Source organism: Echinops telfairi, unplaced genomic scaffold, assembly GCF_000313985.2.
Source record: "Echinops telfairi isolate 266 unplaced genomic scaffold, ASM31398v2 ScPeMD7_7458;HRSCAF=8496, whole genome shotgun sequence".
Lineage (NCBI taxonomy): Eukaryota > Metazoa > Chordata > Mammalia > Afrosoricida > Tenrecidae > Echinops > Echinops telfairi.
In genome coordinates this window covers 1,671,122-1,676,524 of record NW_022111358.1, presented here as the reverse complement: position 1 = coordinate 1,676,524, position 5,403 = coordinate 1,671,122, and the positions used below count along the sequence as shown (strand labels likewise).

Below are 5,403 nucleotides of genomic sequence, written 5' to 3'. Positions count from 1 at the left end.
TTCCTCTCTCCACCCAGGTGTATCAACGTCCCTCGGTGGAGACACAGAATTAGCTGCCCAGCCTGTAGGTGTAGCATGCCGGGTGTTGGGAATCCGGGTTAAGTTTTCCAGGGATCGCCACGCCCCCATCCTTCAGCTGGATGGTGATTGGAGCAATCGAGAAGATACACTGCCCCTGGAGTCATGGCAACCGATTGACTCCACCACCCTCCCCCACCCCCCAATTCCTTAATTTCTCTCCTGATGGCTCGCCCACCCAACCTGGAGGGCAGAGGGCAGCGCAACTCACTCCCACTTGCTTACCTTTCACCCTCCTTGCCCCACGTCAACTGTGGGGTAAGGGGCAGCTACAACACTGCCCACCAGTCCAGAGGCCTATGGACTTAAATGGTACCTCTCAAAGGCACCCCACCTTCTTGGCCCTGAGAGGGGCCTATGAGGAAGGAGAGGTAAAGGGAGCCACTCATCACCACAGTGCTGAAAGGGTCCCCTTCGTCAGAGTTGGGCCCGTTAGGTGAAACTTCCCATTTGTTGGGACAACGGGAGGTCATACAGGGTTACCAGGTTGGGGCAGAATCAGGAGACCAAAGACCAGGGGCTTCCAGCAGGACTAGCCGGGCCCCAGAATCCAGTCTGGGAGAAGCCTCCCCCAATGCCCCAGTCCCAAGGGTGGCAAGTTTTCCGCTCTCCTTTTCTTACTCTAACGCCTCTTTCGCTGGCTGACAGGCAGCCGTAGACTTCTTACCTGTAAGAAGGTGGTACTAGCTACTCCTCATGCATCGAGTTCATAAACCAAGTTAGCCGCCCCAACCCCTGCCCCCCAACCAAAAAACTCTCACTCCCCTTCCTCATCAAAACCCACTTAAGACCAAGAGGCCAGGGCCTCCCCCCTCTCTTCTAAATCCATTTTCCCAAAGGCTTTAAAAAATTACACTGATATTTAAAAATTTTTTATTTATATGACGAAAGCAGCCCATGATTTATGCAGAGAATGTGGACATTTCAGAAAAACACAAAGTAAATGACAATGAAGGCATTCCACTATTTTGGGGGCAATTTTATTACATCTTACTTGTATTATTTAATGAACCAACACGCAGAGAGGGAGGTTATGGTATAGATATCTTATTTTTATGAGATTAAGAAGCCATGGAGATATATCCAGAATGAACTTTAGTGATGCTTATCTTTATTTTGGGATTCCAGGAAATGCTCAGCTCCTGCAGCTATCTCAAAGGCAGGCAGAAAATCCCCATTTGAATCCCTTTAATATGGCACCATGAAAGGAAACATTGTTTACAAATCCAGCCATGTATCTCCAAGCTTCATTGTGACTCCTGGGGTCCCTCAGCCCTGTGCAGCCAGCGTCTCCTGGCAGTTTCTAATGGTGCCCCTTCTATCCTCCACTGTTTATAATCCGGAAGTTCCATTTTATGAGGGCCATGTTCATGTCCATGTCCAGGGGCCATGTCTACAGGAAGAGATACTGAAGGCAATCTGACCTCTCAGGACATTCAAGTTTTAATCCTCGGCATTCTACTATCAACATGCCGGAGCATGCCCGCAGGTTTCTGAAAAAGCTGGTTTATCTATACAAGTATTTTGTTGAACCTAAAACAATGATTTGGAATGCCATAATACTATCTGTCTCACCGCTCTTACAGTCGAAGCAGTTTTTGTGCAGTCCAGTGTTCTTCTACAGGATGCTTGTGACTGCACAGGACTCTGCCATCTGGATAGATATACAATCATGTCCTTAAGCAATCTCCTATTGCAAGTTTTCGTTACATCAGAAAAGAGATTTCCAATCTAACAATTGCTTCCCATTTTTTCTATTTCTGAGACGAGCCTCTTCTACCTAGATCTGCCACTCCCTGAAGGTCTATTCCCAAATGTAGAATTACTAGGTCAAAGACCATGAGAACTTCTAGGGTGTTGCACCCAGATTACCAAACAGCTACTCAAAGAGGCTGTCTCAATTATACCCTCATTATGAAATGGAGGTGAGGAGCATCTCAGCATTTCTTTACCGATGTTGCGGGGCCTGTGTGGCGTCATAGTTACACATTAGGCTGCTTACTGCAAGACCAGCAGTTCAAAACCATCAATTGCTGCATGTGAGTAAGACGAGGCTTTCTACTCCCATAAAGAGTTCTACTCTCAGAAAGCCACAGGGACAGCTCTACCCTGTCCTACAGGGTCACTGTGAGAGGGAATCCACTTGGTGGCAGTGGATTGGATTTTTGGTTTACCACCGTTGGGTCTTCTTCCCATCCCCTAGTGATGTGAAGGAAAGTGTTCTCAGGCCCGTTTGCCTTTCTTCCAATGAAACACATATCTGTCCCCCGGCCCATGGTTTTACTCCTTTGAACTTTTTAACTAGGAAATTTCCTGTACGTGTCCTCTTATAGCTTTCTCTAGCTCCTTGAGCTGGCCATTTAAGAAGTCCAGGGTCGAGTTGGATACTTGAGGGTGAAGCCACAGGACACTTTATTTTAATAAGGCTCCCCCCTCAGGGAGGCAGGAAGACTGCAGCGAATCCGTGAGTGAAGTAGATGGTTGGCAGCTGGGCCTTGATGGAATTGTGCTCCTTCTTCCCTCTTGGGAGTGTTTATGGCTTTAAAGGGGGGGGCGGGGGTAGAGGAGGTAGTAAGGCAGTGCCTGGGCAGGACCCTGTGCTCCCCAAGCCAGGAGCTTCCTTTGCCTTCCCCCTGCAGGAATGGTCAGGATGCAGAGTACATGCTCAGGGCTGCAAAGGCAAAGTGGAGGGGGAGAAAGGATGGACACAATGTCCGGGGACAGAGCCATCTTTGTCTCCCCCCGCCCCCCAGGTCCTTCCTCTGCAACATGCCAGATTCCATGGTCTCTCTCCTAAACCTTTCAGCGTCTCCCAGCACACCTCTTCCCCACAAACAGAACAAAGCTTCCTGTAGTCTTGAACTTGGCAGCCTTCTTCAGGCAGGGAGACTGGGCCAAGGTTAAATCTCACCAGAGCTTGAGCCCAAGTGTGAGAGCGGAGCTGGACGGGGGCAGCCAGGCTACAGGGCCTGATGGTCAAGCTTGGCCAGGCCCAAGTAAGGTGCGTCTCAAGTCCAGCCCTGGAAAGTAAAGTGAGGGGAAAAACAGAGCAGCAGCAACTTGTATGGAAGGGACCCCATCGAGAACTGTGGTCCTTAACAATAATAAACTGTGGTCCTTGCTCTGGGGCAGGCAGCAAGGGGAGACAACTGCTTACGTGCCTAGCTATTTTATTTCCATCACCCAGGCTCTGGGTCTGCTCAACTCGGCTTCTGATGCTCTCACACATGCCCGTCCTAGGAGATTCCTCACTTCACAGGTAAAGCAGTTTAGGTGGGAGTGTGAAGGGTCCAGATGTTGATAAGCCCCTCTGAATCTACGTGAGGCAGGGAGAGGGAGAACGGAAGTTTCAGAATCACTTTTTTTTTTTTTTCCTGAAGTGGACACGGCTTTGGCCCTCATCCAGAAAGTTCGGTGGGAACATGGATGGGGGATCAAGAAGGAGGGCCAGGGAGAAAATGTGGGTGGAGGAATGGGCAGATTTCTTCTCTCTGGACTTTTCCCTGTTGTTACCCAAGGATCAACTAACCTTGGTTAGTTATCTCCAATCCAGGGGCTCTAATCTTGAGTCGCTCTGGGGCCCAGGTAGGGGAAGGCTCCCCAGCCGGGTAGGGTTCCCCTCCCTCATCCCTACTGCTGCTCAGACCTTCTCCATTCCAGCTCCTGTCCTGTCACCTTCCAGATGATGGGGCAGCAGCTCCTCTTCCTCTTCTTCCTCCTCCTCTTTGAAGCCAAGGGCAGAGGGCAACAGTTCTTCAACTGGCAGCTTTAGCTGCGTCAGGACATAAAGCTTGCCACTGAAGAACTACTGCGGCTCAGCCAGGTGAGAATGTGGGAGGGGCAGGCTCCTGGAGGGGCAGGGGAGACAAATGAGCACGGCCCACCTGGCCAGAAAAGCCCACCCTTGCAGACAGATCTTCAGTGTCTCCATGAATCCCAATGAAGGGCCCTTGGCTCTGACCTGGGCCTATGGAAGCTGTGGCTTTTGATTGAGAGAGGTGGTTTTAAATCTATTTCCCCTGTTCCTCCTCCCAGAACTGGACACTGTAGACTCCTAGTTGAGTGATGGCCTCAATGCCCTGGCAATTTGCCTCAGGGTTCCTGGCCAGAGGGGACAGGGCCTGAGACGGAACAGTGCCTGGGCACTAGGTGAAAAGTTATCCCTCAGGCCCAGAAATACCAGTTCAGTGATTAGACCAGCTGCCTGGTTCCTGAGGACTTCCGCTGGAAGGAGCCTTTTAGGGGCCTTGATCTGGGGAAGACGGAGGAAGGGAGGAGGTCTAGGGCTTGGAAGAAGGTCAACAGAGACTCCAGGGGCTTTGAGGGAGAGGATGGTGGACCAGGGCTGGAGGGGAGGGAGGTATGGGCAGGGTGGCTGGGCAGCTTCCCCAGGACTCTCAGATGCCAGGCATTCCGCTTGCGCATTCCGGGTACATCTGGTATGAATTCCAGGCTGTCTGCTGGCCCCTCCACGTCTGAACTTTGTTCCAAGTTCCAAGCCCCGCCCCCACAGTTCCAACCCGTGAATCAGCAGGAAAAACCAGGCCCTGCAGCATGGCCCAGGGAGGGGGTTGGGGGCGTGGCAGACTTGAGGGCTGGGCGCTCAGGAGGGCGGGTCTATGCTGACTGACACTCAGTCCAAGGGCATGGCCCTGGCCAGAGGGGCCAACGTGGTCCAGCCTTGGAATCCCTAGACCTTACACTCAGGAAGAATTGGGGTGGGGACTTTCAAATCCCAAAACCCTCTTGCGTGGCTTAAACTTTGTAGTACCTGCCTCACCTAAGGTGCCCGGCTGACTCTGCCCGGTTCCCCTGTCAGGGACTGCTCTGTTCAGCCCACACGACTCGATGGCTGCTGAGAGGCTGTGCCAAGCAGGTGCCCTTGGCTGCAGGGCGGGGTGGGTCCAGGGGACTGACCGCCTAACCAGCTGCTACCTCAACCCGCTGGCATCTTGACAGCCCCTCACCCAGTCTGACAGGCCAAAGAAGTTAAGAGACTGGAGGAAAGGGTGGGGGGTAGCCTAGTTGGAGGCCACGGGGAGGGGCCAAGTGGCTGAGGGGGGTGGTGGAGTGGGAGCCCAGCGATGACTAACTCAGGCGCCCCACCCAGCCGGCCGGCTTCATTGGCGGTCAAGGCCAGGCCTGGACTAGGGGCCCCACCACCGGACAGGCTGGGGGGAGGTGCAGAGGTGACCTTCTCTCGGCCCAAGACGGCCAGTTAGGCTGGGGATAGGGGGTTAGAGTTTCAGGCCCTCTTCCTGCCCTCCCCCCACCCAGCCGCTATGAAACCCTAACCTTTGGGTTGCATAAGGCCCCCGCACCGCC

The 5,403-nt window shown here is 52.9% G+C and overlaps 1 pseudogene; it reads right to left on the bottom strand.

Annotated features, from left to right (window-relative positions):
- Nucleotides 1-937: 937 nt before the first annotated feature.
- LOC123522733 lies at nucleotides 938-2,135 on the bottom strand (annotated as a pseudogene).
- Nucleotides 2,136-5,403: the final 3,268 nt, after the last annotated feature.